This window comes from Siphateles boraxobius, unplaced genomic scaffold (genome assembly GCF_051911475.1).
Source record: "Siphateles boraxobius isolate OS27281-9 unplaced genomic scaffold, OSU_SipBor_1 102, whole genome shotgun sequence".
In the NCBI taxonomy this organism is placed as follows: domain Eukaryota; kingdom Metazoa; phylum Chordata; class Actinopteri; order Cypriniformes; family Leuciscidae; genus Siphateles; species Siphateles boraxobius.
Window position 1 is genome coordinate 289429 of NW_027508703.1, and position 20546 is coordinate 309974.

At 45.9% G+C, this 20546-nt stretch overlaps 1 gene segment (V, D, J or C); it reads right to left on the reverse strand.

Annotated features, from left to right (window-relative positions):
- LOC143752587 (immunoglobulin kappa variable 3-15-like) overlaps positions 1 to 20546 on the reverse strand; it is a 251047-nt gene that overhangs the window by 215061 nt on the left and 15440 nt on the right.

Sequence of the window (20546 nt, forward strand, 5' to 3'; positions counted from 1 at the left end):
AACAGTTTCACTTCTGCAAAAGAAGCTGATGGTATTTAAAAAATAAAAATATAATCAAAATAATTTAAGTGACTGAATGCAGTCTGTTCAGTTTGATTGACGGGGATCATATATTACACCTACAACAAGATTGATGTTGATTGTAATGATATAGTGTTATTAGTGTCAGAAAATACAATCATAAATCATTCTTCAAAGCTGGACTAAACACTGGCAGAGTCAAGAGGAAGATGATGCTGAAAGTCATGTTTGTTGGTTGATGAAGAAGAGCTCTTGATCATGTCATGTTCAGTTCATAGAGCTATAAACACATGCAGAGAGAAGCATGTGCTGATCATATAAAACACCCTCTGAATGCAAAAGCTGCTGTAGACTGTGAGCTCACTACGAGACCGAAGAGAGATCAGGACGAGATACAGACTCACCTCAGACTCATCAGAGTCAAAGAGCTTTACTGACAGGGTTAAAGAACGGCTTTACATGGCCGAAGCACAGTAACATTAAATAAACTGACACACATTTACACACAAATACACGCAGGTAAAATATATATATGGAGTTCAGTCATGAAACTCTAGATCAGTGTTTCTAAAGCAGTCGTACCATCATGCTTCAAATCTGCTGCCATCATTCCTGTGTCTAAGACTACCAGTGTCATGCTGGAATGACTATCGCCCGGTAGCGCTCACCCCGATAATGATGAAGTGCTTTGAGCGGCTGGTCATGACTCAAATCAGTGAGAAAATTGATGCCAGCATTGACCAGAATCAGTACGCATATTCACCGTATTCTTCGCTCGTTCTATTTCCCATGATTCATAGCGGGTTCAACTGACTAAACATTTTCTACTTCCGATTGAGGTGTTTGTTTATGTAGCATGCTTGCACTAGCGTAAAGGCTACGGTGATAGTTTTTAAAGTTATTAAAGTATAGATCATTGTTCGGTCACCGCCGATGAAATCTCAAAAGGTCGTGAAGGCCGTATCAGAGTGCCTCATCCCTCACAATTGACAGGTTGGGTGGATGACATGAAGCTATGGCCAGGAGTTAGCCATATTGACATAATTCATTATTTTATCTTTTCGGAGGGTGTAGATCATGAGGAGATGCGCAATTACAAAAGCATGAGGCCTTCAATGACTTCTATAGTAATAAAGTTGGGCGCGTGTCTTTACTGAAGCACGGAGACTATGTCTTTTTGAAAGCAGAGATAGACAGGAGTCAAAGTGCTAACCAGCCTAAGCTTATTGCTTGGGTTATTCTGCTGCAGTCGGGGGTGATAGAGACTGTCGGATGTTCATGTATTGCTGGATTAGGGAGATCATGCAGTCATGCAGCCACTATCCTTTGGAAAGTATGAAGAATAAAAATTAATTTTGTTTTTATCTGTGATTTAATAAAAAAATAACATTATCAGATCACTTTTGATGAATGTTTTTTTTTCGATTCAGTTTAGGGATGTGGGGATGACACAATCTGAAACACATGACACATGGATATAGATCAGACTCTGGTAACGTATTAGATGAATGTGCTCATTACAGGTTGAGAATGCATTTACTGAGGGAAGACAGGGCTTGCATGTCCAGATGAGCAGCGCAGGGGGAATGCAGAGACCGTCAGGAACCTTGAGCCGAAACCACTGAGGGACATAAACTTCAGCCACAGGGCAGGGGACGGATTTAGCATTAGGGTGTCAGGTGCTCAGACACTACCAAACACCCCACAATACATGTCACATTCAGAATTTATAAATAATGTAGACAAAGACACAACAAAGCCACTCTTCCTGTTAAAAAATAGTCTATTGGGCAAGTGTTACAGTGTAAAACCAGTAGTGCAACCCTGTAGCCTTGCAAATACTGCAGTAGATGCAAGATTTTTAACACCCCATCAAACCCAGGCCAGTTCTGATCTCACATGTGAGACATGTAAAAGTTTCTATAGCCCTATTCGCACGGGATAAGTATTACCTGCTGACCTCTAGTCATTTGTAATAATTTCGGAGTTTGTCTGAGATCTTAATCCTGTGCGAATCGGCCATGTCTGTAATTTGTAAAGCAAAAATTCCCCCGCAAATTACCTACTATATTTCGCCGAACGCCGAGGTCCTGTGATAATATTAGTTCGAATCAACATCTCTGTGATTTGGCCGGATCGTATATAATTTTTTCGAGGTTTTTGTTTCATGTTCTCCTTTTTATCCATATTTCGCAAAGAATGGAGGCTGTGTTGGAGTGTTTTGACAGTATTTTGGGTGCTGGGTCATATCGCTATACACTACACAATTTGCAGAAAGTCAAAGCTGAAAATCATCAGAAGAGCAAAAACAAAAAGAATGATTAGATGGAGATGAATGACATGTATAGCAGCATGCGGTAAGGCACTTTATTCTGTTTATGTCATAATATATCAGCTAGACCTATAACAAAAAGACATTTCCAAGCAATAGCCTATTGACGTTATATCCGGGAGATAAGTCAGTAAATTTGAGTAAAATCAAAGGCTTCGGTTATCCCGTGCGAATGCGCCACATGAAATTCAGATGTGTGTTGGGGGGATTTGTAAATCACACGAGGTCCCCAGATAGTATTTTACCATTTGATGAGCCCTATATTCTGGAGAGGGACATCTGAAGAGATTTTATTGCCCCAGCTTGTGGAGGAATTTGTTGATCAGCGACTGAAACTGCAGAACAGATACATGAGCATAATGAATTCATAGAAAACATCCCTCAGAAACATGTTATTCAAATCACAAAACAACCGTGTTGTGCTGCTGCTGTTATCAGTATGAAAACTAATTTTTTTTTACAATGCTGTTCATGTAAAATTGAATGCAAATCTGTTCAAATCTATTGTACACAAAGAATAACAACACATTTCATACAAATAGTAAATATAAACAGTAAAAAATTACAAAAGGCAGTGAGTGTCAGTATGAAATATACAGGAGCAATTTATGTAGATGTGTAAGGGGTGTGTGTGTGTGTGTGTGTGTGTGTGTGTGTGTGTGTGTGTATGTGTGTAAAGGGTTTGTGTGTGCAGATGCAGCTACATCATCACAACATCACCGTTGTCACGTATCACTCACGGATGAGATCATCCCTAAAGCTGGCGAGGGCCGCACAGATTCTGAGGGTTTTTTCAAGTTTGGGGGTCATGTTTATTGGTATCACTTGAGACAAGATCTTGTATACTTTAAGTCGCCTGATTGCCCTCTCAATTCGTACATTTGCAATCCTGCGAGTTGCTGTGACTTGTTCGTCAGTTCGCCGAGCACTCCTCTAGTGAAAGCAGGCAGAACCAATTTGACCCTTTTTTCAAACAGTAAATCACGAATCAAGAACCCACGATCTGCCATGATTTCGTCTCCAGGCTTTATATAGTCCAAGATACCAGAGTTCATAGTGATATATTTGTCACTGGCACGTCCTCCATATCCAGTTGAGATAAACATGATTAATGTTTCTTGACAGCAACAAGGTCTTTGATTGTGTTGTGCGAGTAGTAATGGCTGTAGGACTCTCCTCTAGAGTCGAGATGTTTCGCCTTCTGTAACACACTTTCACTGCAGTCAATGACACAGCTGGTGTTGGGAAACACTTCTTGAATGCAGTTGGCATAGTGGCCTTAAGGGTTTCTTTTGGGAGCCAGATAATAAAAGTGCGCAAGACCTCCTCCATTTGATCACGCACTGACAAAACAAAAGCCCTTTCAGCAAATCCATCTAAGGTGGAAACGAGAGCTGAAGGTTTCCAGTGAGACTCCAGTGTAGAGGAAGGAATCGGCATCACTCTGACTCATAGAGTAGCTGAAGTCTTCAGTTTGTGTTGTGGCTTCTTTGGCGTCTCGTCTACACCCTGCTGTTCTCCATAGTTGTGTTCCCGAAGCGATGGATCTCCCGCTGGGTGGAAACAGAGCTGTGTGATGGTTGTGGCACCTCAGGCATGCCCTCATCCTCCTGGTCTGTCACTTCTGCTGGTGCTGTAATAAAAGAGCACATAGGCTACATGTTAATATCTACAGTTTCTGTCCATGTTTCTCACACTGACAGCATTACAGTAAAAGCTTATGATAAATGGTGATGAAAGCTCTTCCTCGCTCAGGCCAACAACTACACTGTAAAAAAAAAATCCTAATTTTACAGAAAATAACTGATTTTTTTATGATCATTTTCTTTAATTTTAATTTGTACTCAAAACTCTGTAAAATTATAAATAATATCTGTAAATTAAAAATTCTGCTGTTATTTTGCAGCTATTTCCTGAATTATCACGATCATATACCTTCATTGTAAAAATAAATCAGCTACGGCTGCCAAACAAAAACCCTAAAATTAAAGTTAAATATGCTAATTTATATAAAGTGAAAAAAAACTTTAACAGAAATGTGATGTCACCATGATGGCGATCAGTGTTTGCTTTAGTTGGGCTCATTACCCTTGAGGTTTTAACATTAGTTTAACTCTGACTGCTTTAACTGTGCTTTTGATAAACATTTGTTATGGCAATAAATGCAGGAGTAAGGTTAAATGTAAATATTGCAAGACATCTAGTGTCATTCAGTGATGTTTGTGACAGTTGCTGGTGTCAAATTTATGAACAATTTTACATTGTGCCCTTTTAGTACATCTTTCTTCTGATCTAGAGCATGTTTGATTTAGTTTTAGTGATGTCGCAGTGGATAAGACACATGCCTTTGGTGTGAGAGACCCGGGTTCGAATGAGACACCGAATGAGACACTCAGTAGTGAGACACCGATGTGTCCCTGAGCAAGACACTTAACCTCTAGTTGCTCCAGAGGCTTGCAACCTCTGACATACATAGCAATTGTAAGTCGCTTTGGATAAAAGCGTCCGCTAAATGAATAAATGTAAATAAATGTAGTTTACCCCGAAATGCTAATTAATACATTAAGCATGTATTAACGTGTCACGATACAGACTAGGAAGCAAAGATGCAAGTAAAGGGATTTTATTGTAGGTATTCACAGTCTGGTATAGATGACACAACACGGTGGACATTGAGTGGCGCAGGGACCTCAATGGGCAACACGGATGGTGACGGTGAAATGATGGTCAGGGATGAATGAAACCAGAAGCGTTAATCCAGACACGAAGCGAAGCACACATTGAGACATCAACAGGAACACAGACTCATGAACACGTCAGGCTGAAGTACAATGGGAGGACCAAACAGGAACGGGAACAGGATACAGCACAAACAGACTTCACAACGATCTGACTGTAGCTGTGTCCCAATGTTAAGGCTGCGTCCTTCGAAGGCCGAATTTGAAGGCTGATTGGCCGCATTTGAAGGCCGATTGCGTCACCGCGGCGCGACGAAGGATGTCCCGATTCAATTTCGCATTCTTGGAAGGCCGGATGAAAAATGACGGATGATTGTTCTTGTCGCCTAGCAACTGTGACAGCTACCGATGACGAGCGGGAGTAACATTTGAACTGCACTTATTTATATTCAACTGGGTTTTATATTCCCGTAGTACGGAGCCCAGAAAGTCTCCTGTAGGGGGAAAAAAAAAATCCGTGGCGACGGTTGTGCAGTCCGTCCCCTCAGTTTATAAACTGTGCTCATGAATTTATGTACTGTACTCATGAACTGTTCCCTCGGTTTAACAAATCGTGCCCACGATGATTCAACCAGTCCACCTGTTTATGAGGGAGCTTTGCATTGTGTTTAAACTTCATTTTTTTACATGGATAATTTCTTCAATTTTCTAAAAATCCTTTTTTTGGGAGGAAAAAGCTCAGTATAATAGAATAAGCAAAAAAAGACTTCACATATAAAAAATAAATATAACACAAATACAAGGTTAGGTTTTATTATATAAAAATAAAACATTCATAAATTATTTTATGATTAACATATTAGCCTACTGTTGTCAGGAATCAATCAGATTCATTCCCATCCACCACTCAAAGATCACTCTCCCCGGAATACTAACCACTCACACCTGTGCACCATCAATTACCTCATCACCGAGCTCTACAAAACACCCATGCACACTTCAGTCTTTGTCAAGCCTCCAACAGGAATAGACCATAACCCTCTGTCTCCTGAAGTCTCCTAGTCAACCTGACACCACCACGTAACGTATACTCACCTTTGAAATACTCACCTTTGTATCCTTGTCCCGCTGTTCCCAGAAGTCCTGCCTGGTCCCATGTTCCCCGAGTCCTGGAGATTCGTCTGAGTGTCCCACGTTCCCGCCGAGATCTCCGTGTCCGCTACTGTATCTGAAATAGAAAAGGAGACGTATCAATGAACAGTGTCTGCTCACGCCAAGCTAACTAAAGGAGGATCTGCTCACCTGGAATCCGCTCTGCACGTAGTGATCGTCACCGCACCTTCACCTGAACCTTGCCTATTCACCTTGTCACTTGAATCATTGTAAATAAACTCACGTTTGAATTCACTTACCTCCGCCTCTGTGCCTGTATCCTGACAGAAGGCTTGACCTACAAAGGAAAATAAACAGCGCGATGGAGTCTACCCGCCATGGTGATAATCCTGTACAACCTACAACCGCTGTTGTGAATTCCAGTCAGCCGACGCTCAGTACTTCCGCAGGCCCCACTTCTTCTATGGTTTGCTTCGCGAACCCAGCATCACGTCCAGCGCCATTCTCCGGTCGGGCGGAGGATTGCAACGGGTTCCTGCTTCAGTGTTCGCTCGCTTTGGAACAGCAGACCCAGTTGTACCCCACAGAAAGATCGAAGATTGCTTTTATAATCCAACAGTTATCCGGGGCTGCTTTAAGATGGGCTGAAACATTGTGGTTACAGGAATCCACTGTTACCTCGTCGGTACAGGAATTCGTAGACCATTTTAAAGAAGTTTTCGGGCGACCAGTTGATGATTCCTCCACCAGCGACAAACTACTGCAACTGCATCAGGGCAGAAAATCGGTTTCTGAGTATTCATTGGAGTTTCGCACTCTAGCCTCCGCAAGTGGGTGGAACGAGAAGGCGCTCATCTCTGTCTACCGACGTGGTTTGAATCCTGCTGTCCGTCTTCAAATGGCAATATATGATGAAAGCCTGGGTGTGGAAAAGTTTATCCAGGAAGCTCTCCGCGTGCACCAACGATCTCAGGGCTGCTATCTCGAAACTCAACGACCCACTAGTACCTCTCAGTATCCCGCGGACGGTCCATCCGAAGCAGGTGGAGAAAGGATGCAACTGGATACTCACTGACTGTCTCCAGCGGAACGTGCCCGACGTCGAGAGCTAAGATTATGTCTGTATTGCGGAATGGGAGGACATTTTCGTCAGTCATGTCCAACTCGACCCCCCAGAATGCTTGTGAGTTCTGTCTTTACGACCGATTCGGTGTCAGCCCCATTAACGATATCAGTGATCCTAAAATCCACGACTTTCCATGTTTCTGCCACAGCCATTGTGGACTCCGGGTCGGCAGGAAACTTCATTTCCGGACAGCTCTGTCAAAAACTCCAGCTCGAGAAGTCAGCCACCACCAGACCGTACTCCATCCATGCAGTGACGGGTGAAACCATAAATCAGGGGTATGTCACATCTCAGATCAAACCTGTCATCCTCGGTGTCGAAGACACACACCATGAATTATTTGAACCTTTCATATTAGAGAACAGTCAGACTGATATAATCCTTGGCCGCCCATGGTTTATACGACATCAACCGAATATCAACTGGAAATCTGGTAAAATACTGACTTGGGGTTGTAAATGTTCCACCAGGACCACCGAACTCGCGATCACGCCCATCGTTAACATACCCGGCAACATTCCAGTGAACTCAAACTCCGTTGAAAGCCCCACAGAAAGCCTGTCAGTGTCCATCCCTACCTGTTACTCTCTGTTTGCAGATGTGTTCAATCCTGTCGAGGCTGCCAAATTACCACCTCACCGAGCCTGGGATTGTGCCATCGATCTCGTTCCAGGAGAGCCCATCCCTAAGGGACGAATCTACTCCCTGTCTATCCCCGAACAAAGAGCCATGCAACAGTACATCGAAGAAGCCTTGAAACAGGGTTATATCCGCTCCTCCACATCACCTGCTGCTGCCAGTTTTTTCTTTGTCCCTAAGAAGGATGGCGGACTACGTCCGTGTATCGACTATAGAACCCTGAATCGGATAACCGTGAAGTTCAGCTATCCACTCCCGCTGGTTCCTTCCTCTCTGGAACAACTTCGAGAGGCTAAGGTATTCACCAAACTGGATTTGAGAAGCGCATATAATCTCATCCGAATTCGAGAAGGCGACGAATGGAAGACCGCGTTCATCACCCCAGCAGGCCATTACGAATATTTGGTTATGCCATATGGTCTGGTAAACGCTCCTTCCATCTTCCAAAGCTTCATGGATGAAGTCTTCCGAGATTACCTGAATCGGTTTGTAATAATCTACATTGACGACATTATAATCTATTCCAAGGATCCAGTGAACATCAACGACATGTCTCCCTAGTACTCCAACGGCTACGTGAATTCTCCCTGTTCCTTAAGGCAGAGAAATGTTCCTTCCACCAAACCTCAGTCGAGTTCCTCGGTTATCAACTCAGTGAAAAAGGAGTAGAGATGGACGATCGCAAGACCAAGGCGATAGCTTCCTGGCCAACCCCACAGACTGTTAAAGAATTGCAAAGGTTCCTTGGATTTGCCAATTTTCACCGGAGGTTCATTCACCAGTACAGCCTGTTAACTGCCCCTCTAACATCTCTCCTCAAAGGAAAGCCCAAGACACTGCTCTGGACCGGTGAGGCCGATCACGCATTCCAGTCTCTAAAGACAGCGTTCACCACAGCTCCTCTACTCCGACATCCTAATCCTGAGGAAATGTTCATTGTTGAAGTTGATGCCTCCACTACTGGGGTAGGAGCTGTGTTATCCCAGTACTCCAACTCGTCCCCCACACCTATGCCATGTGCGTTCTTCTCTCACAAGTTATCGCCTGCTGAGGTAAACTATGATATCGGCAATCGGGAACTCCTGGCGGTAAAGCTTGCTCTTGAAGAATGGCGACACTGGTTAGAGGGCGCCAAACACCCATTCCTGGTTCTCACTGACCACAAGAATCTCCAGTACTTAAAGGAAGCAAAGCGACTCAATCCACACCAGGCCAGATGGGCACTCTTCTTTACTCGATTCCATTTACAGATCTCCTATCGCCCTGGTTCAAAGAACGTCCGAGCGGATGCTCTGTCTCGTCTCCATGCCCCCGAAACTCACCACGAAGAACCCGAGAATATCTTACCAGGAAGGATGTTTGTCAATCCCATTCAGTGGGATTTAAACGAGCAACTGATGGAGTTGTCCCGACACCAGCCCAGTCCTCCAGAGTGCCCAACCGGAAAGATTTACGTACCCGATGAATTTCGCATGTCACTAATCTCCTCAGCACACACATCCGTTGGGACGGGTCACCCTGGAATAACCAAGACCTGCTCCACCCTCCAGACCCGCTACTGGTGGCCCAACATGCTCCGCGATGTCAAGACCTTCATCCAAGGATGCATCCTGTGCGCTATGAATAAAAATCCCCGTCGCTTACCCGCTGGAAAGCTCATGCCCCTACCTGTTCCACAAAGACCCTGGTCACACATTGGGGTTGATTTTGTGACTGACCTTCCACCCTCAGAGAAAAACACCTGTATCCTGGTGGCCATTGATCGCTTTTCTAAAGCGTGCAAATTGATTCCCCTGAAGAACTTACCCACAGCATTTGTAACTGCAGAACTGTTAATGGAACATGTCTTCCGGAATTTCGGCCTTCCAGAGGACATTGTGTCAGACCGGGGCCCACAATTCATCTCAAAGGTGTGGCGAGCCTTCTTTGCATTAATGAACGTAACCGTAAGTCTAACTTCAGGGTATCACCCACAGGCGAATGGGCAGGCGGAACGTAAAATCCAGGATATCAGCCGTTTCCTCCGTACCTTCTGCCATGCCAACCAGCATCTCTGGAGCCGCTATCTCGTATGGGCAGAGTATGCTCAAAACTCCCTTCGACAAACCTCCACCAATTTAACCCCGTTCCAATGTATTCTGGGTTACCAACCCCCACTGTTCCCGTGGTCCGGGGAGTCCTCAGAAGTCCCTGCAGTCAACGCCTGGTTCCGGAACAGTGGGAGGGTATGGAACCAAGCTCACCATCACCTCCAACAAGCCATAAACCGCCACAGTCACTTCGCAGACGCCCATCGTCGCAACGCCCCCGAATACCAACCTGGCCAACTGGTTTGGCTTTCGACCAAGGATATCCGGCTGAGACTACCTTGTCGCAAACTAAGTCCAAGATACATCGGTCCATTTCCCATAACGAGGCAAATTAATCCAGTTACCTACCAGCTCCGTCTGCCAAACAAGTATCGCATCCACCCCTCATTCCATGTCTCCCTTCTGAAGCCCCATCACTCACCTGTTCCAGTTCCCTCTACTGATATGGCGCAAGATGAGAATCCTCCGGTACCCCCCATTGAAGCAGAATCCATCTTCGCTGTAAGAAGGATCCTGGACTCCCGACGTCGAGGTGGTCAACTCGAGTACCTGGTTGACTGGGAGAATTATGGACCAGATGTGAGGTGTTGGGTACCTCGTAAGGAGGTCCTCGATCCCATGCTACTCACTGACTTCCATGAACAACATCCTGAAAAACCTGCTCCTCGAGGTAGACCACCGCGACGTCGGGGTCCTGGGTCCGCTGGCTCGGACGCTTGAGGAGGGGGTAGTGTCAGGAATCAATCAGATTCATTCCCATCCACCACTCAAAGATCACTCTCCCCGGAATACTAACCACTCACACCTGTGCACCATCAATTACCTCATCACCCAGCTCTACAAAACACCCATGCACACTTCAGTCTTTGTCAAGCCTCCAACAGGAATAGACCATAACCCTCTGTCTCCTGAAGTCTCCTAGTCAACCTGAAAACCACCACGTAACGTATACTCACCTTTGAAATACTCACCTTTGTATCCTTGTCCCGCTGTTCCCAGAAGTCCTGCCTGGTCCCATGTTCCCCGAGTCCTGGAGATTCGTCTGAGTGTCCCACGTTCCCGCCGAGATCTCCGTGTCCGCTACTGTATCTGAAATAGAAAAGGAGACGTATCAATGAACAGTGTCTGCTCACGCCAAGCTAACTAAAGGAGGATCTGCTCACCTGGAATCCGCTCTGCACGTAGTGATCGTCACCGCACCTTCACCTGAACCTTGCCTATTCACCTTGTCACTTGAATCATTGTAAATAAACTCACGTTTGAATTCACTTACCTCCGCCTCTGTGCCTGTATCCTGACAACTGTCTTCAGTGAACTCATTTATAGTTATAATTATAAACACAAATAATACTAATACTAATTATCATTATTATTATTAGTAGGCCTAGCCTACATAGAGGCAACATATTTAGAAGCCTCTTTTATCAACAAAAAAAAGAACATTTAGAAGCTGGGAACAAAGGAACAAAGCAATTCGTCAAATGTCAGTCTTAATACAGGTTAGACAATAATAATACAGGGCTAAGATTATCATAAATAAACAAGATTTTGAGCATATCCAAGTGTTTGTGTGGAGTGTGGAGGCGCGCGGCGCGGACACTTGCATTTTTCTATGAACAGTGGAAACAACTTAAAATAGGCTACTCTATCATTTCTGGTATACAGAAAATAATAATACATCATTCGCAACTACTTTTATTTGTGCAAAAACGAATGGACGCAAAAGTACAGGGACCCAACACTAACTTTTTCTACAAATAGCCTACATTATTTGAAATATTTATAATTATATTAATAACAGGCTATAAGGTCCGTGTAATTTTGCGTCCATTCGTTTTTTCTTTTTTTAACCCGTAACTGAAAAACGAAAAAATGAACGGTTGTTAGGCTATTTTTTTAAACGCAAGTTGAGCACCAAAATTTGAATTTGAACTGTACACACCAAATGCTGCGCAAAAAAAATATATATATATTGACGTATTTTCAGATTTTTGTTTATGACTTTTTCCCCTTTATTAAATATTTGAAATATTCACAAATTGATAGGGAATTTTTTTTTTTCGATATTACTGGTTTTCTAAGGCCAAATTATAACCTGGAAATTATATTCGAATTTGTTTGTTTAAAAGTGGACATTTCAAGCTTTGTATAGGTAGGCCATATTTTGTTTCAGTTAATTTTTGAGACGCGCTCCACTTCACGGAGATCATGAAAGCGCGCCTGATTTTTTCTTTTATTTTACAAAAGCACAACCTTTTCTTGTTATTGTGAGTTTACACCAATAAAATTGTGTATTTTTATTTACACATAAAAAATATTGTGAGTACAGTTTATAAACTGAAGGGACGGATTGCACAACCGTCGCCACGGATTGTTTTGTTTTTACCCACAGATGGAGGTTTTTTTCCCTCCATAATACGGGGTTTAAATATATATTGACCATATTCATATTCATATTCATCATTTATATTGTCCATTTGTGCTACATAATAAAATGAATACACTAGCCTACAAAATCGCATCAAGGAAAGATATAAGTGAACATTTGAACCATATGCCCATGTATGTTTTCTTTTCTTTTCATTACACTATTTACGTAAGTTAACACCCAAAACTTGAACAGTTTAAACTTTAAAGTGTAATCTGGCAATTCAGGAAGCAGCTTCTGAATTGGGACGCAGAGAACCTCTGACCATGATCCGGCTATTAAAGCCGAAAATACATGACTGAAACATCCTCACCATGTCCTCCAGTAAAATATAAACAAAATACTGTTTATTCAATTATATAAAATGATTTATCAGGATGTCAGCCGTAGGCTACTTTCGCACCGTTGCTTGGCGCCAGGAGCGGTAATCGGGAACACCTGGATGCGCAATTCGGGAATCATATGAAGGCTACATGCGGAGCGACCTTCGAAGGCTGGGTAGGCTGGGTCCTTCGAAGGCTGGGTAGGCTGGGTCCTTCGAAGGCTGGGTAGGCTGGTTCCTTCGAGGACGCGTCCTTCAGAGGATGCAGCCTTCACATTGGGACACAGCTAATGAGAGGGAGAAAACCGTGAGTAAACGTAGCCAAGATGAGTGGCTGCAGCCGCTAATGATGATCAGCTGTTACTGCTGATCAGCGGTGATGATCCGGACCACGCCCACACACACACACACACACACACACACACACACACACACACACATAACAACAAAGACACGAGACTAGAAAGAGACAATGAATTCATAGTAGTCACTTGGACTATTTTAATGATGTCTTTAATAATTTTTCGGGGAACAAGTCTCAATCCCTTAAGAAGCCTATGGAGGAGTGATCCACTCTCAGATTTAATCAAAAATATCCTAATTCGTGTTCCGAAGATGAACGAAGGTCTTACGGGGTTGGAACAACATGAGGGAGAGTAAATACTGACAGAATTTTCATTTTTGGGTGAACTATCCCTTTAACAGAGACCAGGGAACTGAGGACAGCATGAGACACACCACACGTACATCCATGTAGGACAAGACCTGACGAAGAACACAGGAGACACGGGTTTAAATACACAGGGGCAAACAAGCTGAACAAGTGAACAACACACACCTGGGGAAGACTAATCAACATGAAAACCTACAAAACTACAAAACACGTTTTTTCAAAAACAAGGTCCACAGTCTCGTGCATCAATGTTCCCGTGTTCGTGTTCTTCGTGGATGTCTTTTCGTTTGGTTGGATTACTCGTCACGTCTCACTGGATTCACCTCTTCACGGCACTTATCACCTGGATCTGACCATCTAGTCCCTGCACCACCTGTCTACCTTCTCTTCACTGGACTGTTCCGTTGCACTTTAAATAAAGAACTGAGTACTCGCAATTGTTTCCTGTCTTACATTATGACAGAACGATCTGACCCTACAATGGAAGCAGCGAGTGTCTCATCGGCATCATTAGAGGAATTCGTTCACCATAGCATTCACCGGATGGATTCTCAGGAGAGAAATTTGAACGAGACGGGTCGCGCGGTCCAGACCCTGGTGGCGCAGGTGTCCGAGCTCACCCAGCAAATTCGACTCCTGCGAGCTCCCACTGCCCGCCCAAACCAGCCGTTACCCCCACACCACCAGAAGACCCTCCCCAGTCGGAGCCCCATCTACCAGTCCCAGAGTCTTATTCAGGTGAGCCTACTTATTGTAGAGCGTTTATCACCAGATGCTCCATGCACTTTGCCCTTCAACCCAGGACTTTCAACACGGAGCGGGCCAAGGTCGCTTTCGTACTGACCCTACTGACTGGGAGAGCGGCGCTATGGGGGACGGCGGTGTGGGAGAAACAAGACCCATGCTGCCTCTCGTTCTGGGCACTCTCCGCCGAAATGAAACAAGTTTTTGATCGGGCCGTCACCGGGAGAGAGGCAGCCAGAGTACTGGCCGATCTTCGCCAAGGAGAGAGATCGGTTTCAGACTTTTCGATCGAGTTCCGGACTCTGGCGGCGGAGTGCCAATGGAACGAGGAGGCGCAGTGGGACATGTTCCTGCATGGGTTGGCTGACCGCGTCCAGAGAGAGATCTACGCCCTGGACCTCCCAACATCACTCAACGGCCTTATTGAGTTGGCTCTGCGGGTGGGCGCGACTATCACGAGTCGAGCGACGAGTCTCATCCACCCGCACACTTGGAGGAGCGGAGGGTCCACGGTTCAGCGGCAGGTATCAATACACCTTTTTTACACAGCTATACACAGCTCTTGAGTGACTTCCGGTAAGATGCTCTCAACTTCCGTTTGGAATTATAATCCTTGTTTTTATTGCTTTATATTCGCTAGGCTACGCAACATATGAATCTATTGATTCGTGTCCATGGGCATGAATTTCCTTCTTTTTTTCGTGTCACTCAGCATGACTTTCAATCTAATGTATTTTAACGGGACGCATTTTTCGTGCCTGCACCACGTTTTTCTTTCGAGAGCACAGTATTGTTTTTTCTCATTTGTTATTCATTTAGCAAATTTCATTTTACCAAACTCAACATTTAATCAGGAGATTTTAATCCTTGTTTTATTGCTTTATAATCGGTAGGCTGCTCAACATTGTAAACCATCGGTTTGGTGTGTCAAATCTAAAAGTAACTACATTTCCCATGAGCCTTATCGACCGTTACTATGGTGAAGATGACAGATAAAACTGAGGACCCACCGCCGATTCTCTTTTAATGATATCCTCATCTTTTTTTTCAACACAAACGCAAAAGTGTGCTTGATAATTCAACAATACTATGTTATGGCCATCAGTTTTATTTGTTTCCAGCATTACCCATGATCATCAGCTTCCGTTGCTATGGAGACGGGTGATTTCTTCAGTGATTTCTCATTGCGCCCAAACCAAGTTTCCAGGTAAGTTGCGAGGCTCATAGAGTCATACGTAACAATCACGTTTTGCTTAAATGCTATAAAAAATTGATGACTTTCTTTGCCAAGGATTTACCTTCACATGGTTTACACGTTAGGGCAACGAATTAAAGCCCATCCAAGGTTTTCTCATTATCAGAAAAAAAACCCCTGTGAAATTAGGCTTGCTGAGGGGCTACCCAACTTCAACATAAGCTAACTCTAGTTATCTAGATGATGTCATTTTCTCCCAAACATCGTGGTTCACCCACAACGTCACTGTAATGTGCCAGTAATAACAATATTATCACTTGATCTAATGTTATACTGCACATAAAGCTGTCTTTAAATCTGGGATGACGAACCCCAAACACATGTTACTCGCCTTTAAAAAAAAAAAATGTTGCGCGCCTTTTAACAGTCGCACAGGAAATAGGAACAACGTGAATCTGTATTTATGTATCTTAAGTATTTATAAGAAAATGGGAATCACTCACTATTAGGGTACACTTTTTAAATCTTATATCAACATAACACTACATAATTAACATTTTCTGTTGTTCTCCCTGCAGATCCTATCAAACACATCACCTGTCCGAACCTATCACACCTGATTTTCAAAACCCAACGGCACTTTTAAGAGCCAACCTCTATCTCTTCATCATTTTCTATATCTCACATCCTCTCTGTTCTCAATATCTACTGTATATTTCTGTCCATCTCTCCAATCTATATCTTTATCTATCTCACAGTCTTTATCTATTGCTCGTTATTTTCTCTCTGTCTGTCTTTGTCTACTTGTCTGTCTTATCCATCTTTGTCAGTCTGTCTGTCTGTATCTGACTGTTTGTTATAAAGCCAGTGGGGTCTACAAAAAAGATCTGCCCCTTTTGTCAGGGCATTTTATTTTGTGCACAAAAGATCTGTTCACATTGTAAAGAGGAGCAGCCTCCGAAGCAGCGCCTCAAGAAGAAGCTTCAGAGGTTTGATGAGAAGCGAGAGGAATGGGTGGTTGGTCGTAAGAAAAACGTCCCGGGTTACGTATGTAACCCTAGTTCCCCGAAGGGACGGACGCTGCGTGAAATCGCAGTGGGAACGCCCTCAGCGTGACGCGTCTGAAGCATGAATGAAATCAGTCAATGGAGAGAATGAGCGTACGGCGAGTGACGTCATCGACCAGGAAGCTATAAATATCCCCTGAGTACACAATACGCCAGCTTAAAAGTTACTGAAGCAGCGACCCAAGGGGATGCCGAGAGTATGGCAGGACACGCAGCGTCCGTCCCTTCGGGGAACTAGGGTTACATACGTAACCCGGGACGTTCCCCATCAGGGACTACCGCTGCGTGAAATCGCAGTGGGAACGCAAAACCCACATCCCCATACGATCAAATCCCCGTCGTGTGTCATTAGGAGACACAAACCGACGAGAGAACCTGAGCCCCGGGAGTGGAGCTAAGATCGAGGAAATAAAATCTAACGAAAGTGTGCGGTGAGGACCAGCCTGCCGCATCACAAAGGTCCTGAAGAGAAGCTCCTGAAAGAAGAGCTGTAGAAGCAGCCATACTCCGGGTGGAATGAGCCCTTACAGCCAAAGGTGAAGGCTGATGGGCCGAACCATAAGCAAGTGGGATGGCCTCGACCACCCACTTGCTCATCCTTTTTCTAGATGCAGGACACCCTTTCTTAGGTGACCCAAACAGACGAACAGTTGTTCCGATCTCCTCCACAGGGCAGCTCTGTGGACGTAAGCATCAAAACCCAAACTGGGCACAGCAAATTAATTTTCTCCTGGTCTGACGTCAGAAAAGGCGGAGGACAGAAAACCTGCAGAACTATAGGTCTAACTGAAACAGTTGGAACCTTAGGAACATAACCTGGTCTCGGAAAGAGAAAGGCCTTAACCAACCAGGAGCAAATTCCAGGCACGAGGGAGCCACCGAAAGTGCTTGAATATCTCCAATTCTTTTTAGAGATGAGATAGCGAGAAGAAGGATGGTCTTTAGAGTAAGAAACTTTTCCGAAACTTCCTCTATGGGCTCGAAAGGAGCAAGGGAGAGACCTTCTAAGATGATGGCCAGATCCCAAGCTGGTACCCTCGTGCGAACTGCAGGCCTCAGCCTCAAGGTGACACGAAGGAAGCGAGACATAAGTGGGTGTTTCCCGAGGGAACCTCCACTTGAAGGGGTGTGGTAAGCAGCTAAGGCCGCCACATACACCTTCAGTGTGGAGTGGGATAACCCTGTGGAGAGACGGTCCTGCAGGAAATCCAGGACTGTACCAACCGGGCAGTTAACTGGGTCCTGCTGGCGCTCTCCACACCAAGAGGTGAAAAGTTTCCACCTCGCGGCATATAACTTCCTCGTGGAGGGAGCTCTGGATCGGAGGATGGTCTCAACGACCTCAGCCGAGAGACCAGAATCTATGAGCTGGGCCCCCTCAGAGGCCAAGCCCACAGCCTCCATGGCTCTAGACGGGGGTGAAGGATCGACCCACTCGCCTGAGAGAGCAGATCTCTCCTGATCGGTATCTCTAGGGGAGAGCCGTTGAGGAGAGACACTAGGTCCGCAAACCATACCCGGGCCGACCAGAACGGGGCTATTAGCAGGAGACTGAGCCCGTCCCGGCGAACCCTCTCCAGAACTCCTGGGAGCAGAGCGATCGGGGGAAAAGCGTACAAGCGTGACCTCGGCCACGGATGTACCATCGCATCCAACCCCAGCGGGGCTGGATGGCTGAGAGAGAACCACAGCGGGCAGTGTGATGTTTCTCGAGAAGCAAATAGGTCTACCTCGGCTAGACCGAAATGTTTCCATAGGAGTTCCACCACCTCGGGGTGAAGACTCCATTCCCCGGGCCTCGGCCCCTGTCTTGACAGGATGTCTGCCCCCTGATTTAAATACCCCGGGAGATAAAAGCTCTCAGAGAAAGAATTTTCCCCTGGGACCATAGAAGGATCTGACGTGCCAGTTTGTAAAGCGGGCGAGAACGCAAACCCCCCTGATGGTTGATATAAGAAACCACCGATGTGTTGTCTGTCTGGACAAGAACATGGTGGCCCCTTAGGTCTGGGAGGAAGTGTTTCAGAGCCTGAAACACCGCCAACATCTCTAGGCAGTTTAAGTGCCACAGACGATGATGGTCCTCCCACAGACCCTGAGCCGGGCGACCATCCATGATCGCCCCCCAACCCGTGAGAGAGGCATCTGTCATTAGCATAACGCGACGACAAGGAGCTCCTAACACAGGGCCTTGGGACAGAAACCAAGGATCTTTCCACATGATCAGGGCGTGATGACACCGTCGCAAACTCACGATCATGCGAAGCGGATTTCCCCTCGGGGAGAATCCCTTGGTCCTGAGCCACCACTGTAACAGTCTCATGTGCAAGAGGCCAAGAGGTATCACGTTGGACGCAGCTGCCATGAGACCTAGCAGTCTCTGGAACTGTATTACAGTGGATGACTGGCCTGGCTTGACCTGATCTACTGCAGCGAGAATCAAAGCAATACGAGCAGGTGACAATCGTGCCTGCATCGTCGTTGAATCCCACACTACACCTAGAAAAGTGGTTCTCTGTAATGGAGAAAGAACACTCTTTTTGGCGTTGAGCCTCAGCCCCAGTCACTTGATATGAGCAAGAACGACATCTCGGTGCCGAACCGCCTGTTGTTCCGATTGAGCTAGAATCAAGCAATCGTCTATATAGTACAGAAAGCGGATGCCCTGTAACCTCAGCGGGGCTATAGCAGCATCCGTACACTTCGTGAATGTTCGGGGTGACAGTGCTAGGCCGAACGGAAGAACCCGATATTGGTACGCTTCGCCCCCGAAAGCGAACCTCAGGAACTTCCTGTGTTGAGGGAGGATAGATACATGGAAGTAAACGTCCTTTAGATCTATCATGACAAACCAGTCCTCGGATCTGATTTGAACATCCCCAGTGACAGACACAGCGCCCTGTAACGTACTGGCAGGGAACAGCTGGTCTGGGCACTCCACAACCCTCCTCGGAGGGGGCGAGCGTCCCTCGGGAAATCGCTCGCCGAGTCTCTCTACGCCCTGTGAAGGCAGGGTTAGTAGAGCAGACCCCTGAGGGCATCGGAAAAGACAGGGCACCGTGTTCTTGTGCAGTGAACTCAGGTCTTTCACAATAGGGACCACCCTCAGAACCCTGACGTTCAGCACGTCAGGATTTTTTTTTTTTTTGATGAAGTAGTATCCTAACTCCCTGCTGGGTGGGGGACCCATTCCGCCAGGAACTCTACTAAGGGAACCAGCCTCTCGAGGCTGGCCTCCGGATGAACATCCCGAGTGACAGACACAGCGCCCTGTAACATACTGGCAGGAAACAGCTGGTCTGAGCACTCCACAACCCTCCTTGGAGGGGGCGAGCGTCCCTCGGGAAATCGCTCGCCGAGTCTCTCTACGCCCTGTATAGGCAGGGTTAGTAGAACAGACCCCTGAGGGCATCGAGAAAGACAGGGCACCGTGTTTTTGTGCGGTGAACTCAAGTTTTTCCCGATGGGGACCACCCTCAGAGTCCTGACGTTCAGCCTGTCAGGACTTTTTCGACGCGGCCTTTCTGGCGACAATGACTGTCCTCAGATCAGTCCTGCCCCGAGAAGGCCGCGCCGGACAGCGCCCCGCCTCGTCCCTCCAGTTTCTCTGCAGGGGGGCACGAGACGTGACTCCGCTTCTGCTGTGCTCTTTTGGAAGACGAACTCGACGAAAGACTTTGCTCTGGTTGAACATTCTGCGTGACAGACACAGTGCCCTGTAACGGCGCACCGGCAGGGAACGACTGGTCTGAACACACTAGAACCCTCCTTAGAGGCGGCGAGCGTCCCTCGGGAAAGCACTCGCCAGACCCTTCTACGCCCTGTTTCGGCAGGGTTAGTAGGACGGGCCCCTGAGGGCGCCGGGAGAGACAGGGCACCCTTAAGGGAGGTGAACGCAAGTCTCTCTCGGCGGGGACCCCCCTCAGATTTCCTTTGAGCAGGTCGGCCTGAAAAGCCTGCATAAAAGTCATCGTATGCAAACATGCAGCCGCCTGCCGAGCCACCGAGTAAGCCTTCCCCACCAGCACAGAGGTATATATATTTATTTATTTATTTATTTATTTTTTGGTGGAAGAGCCGGTGCTTTAAGTGAAGACGATGAAGCAGGAGAGAGATAG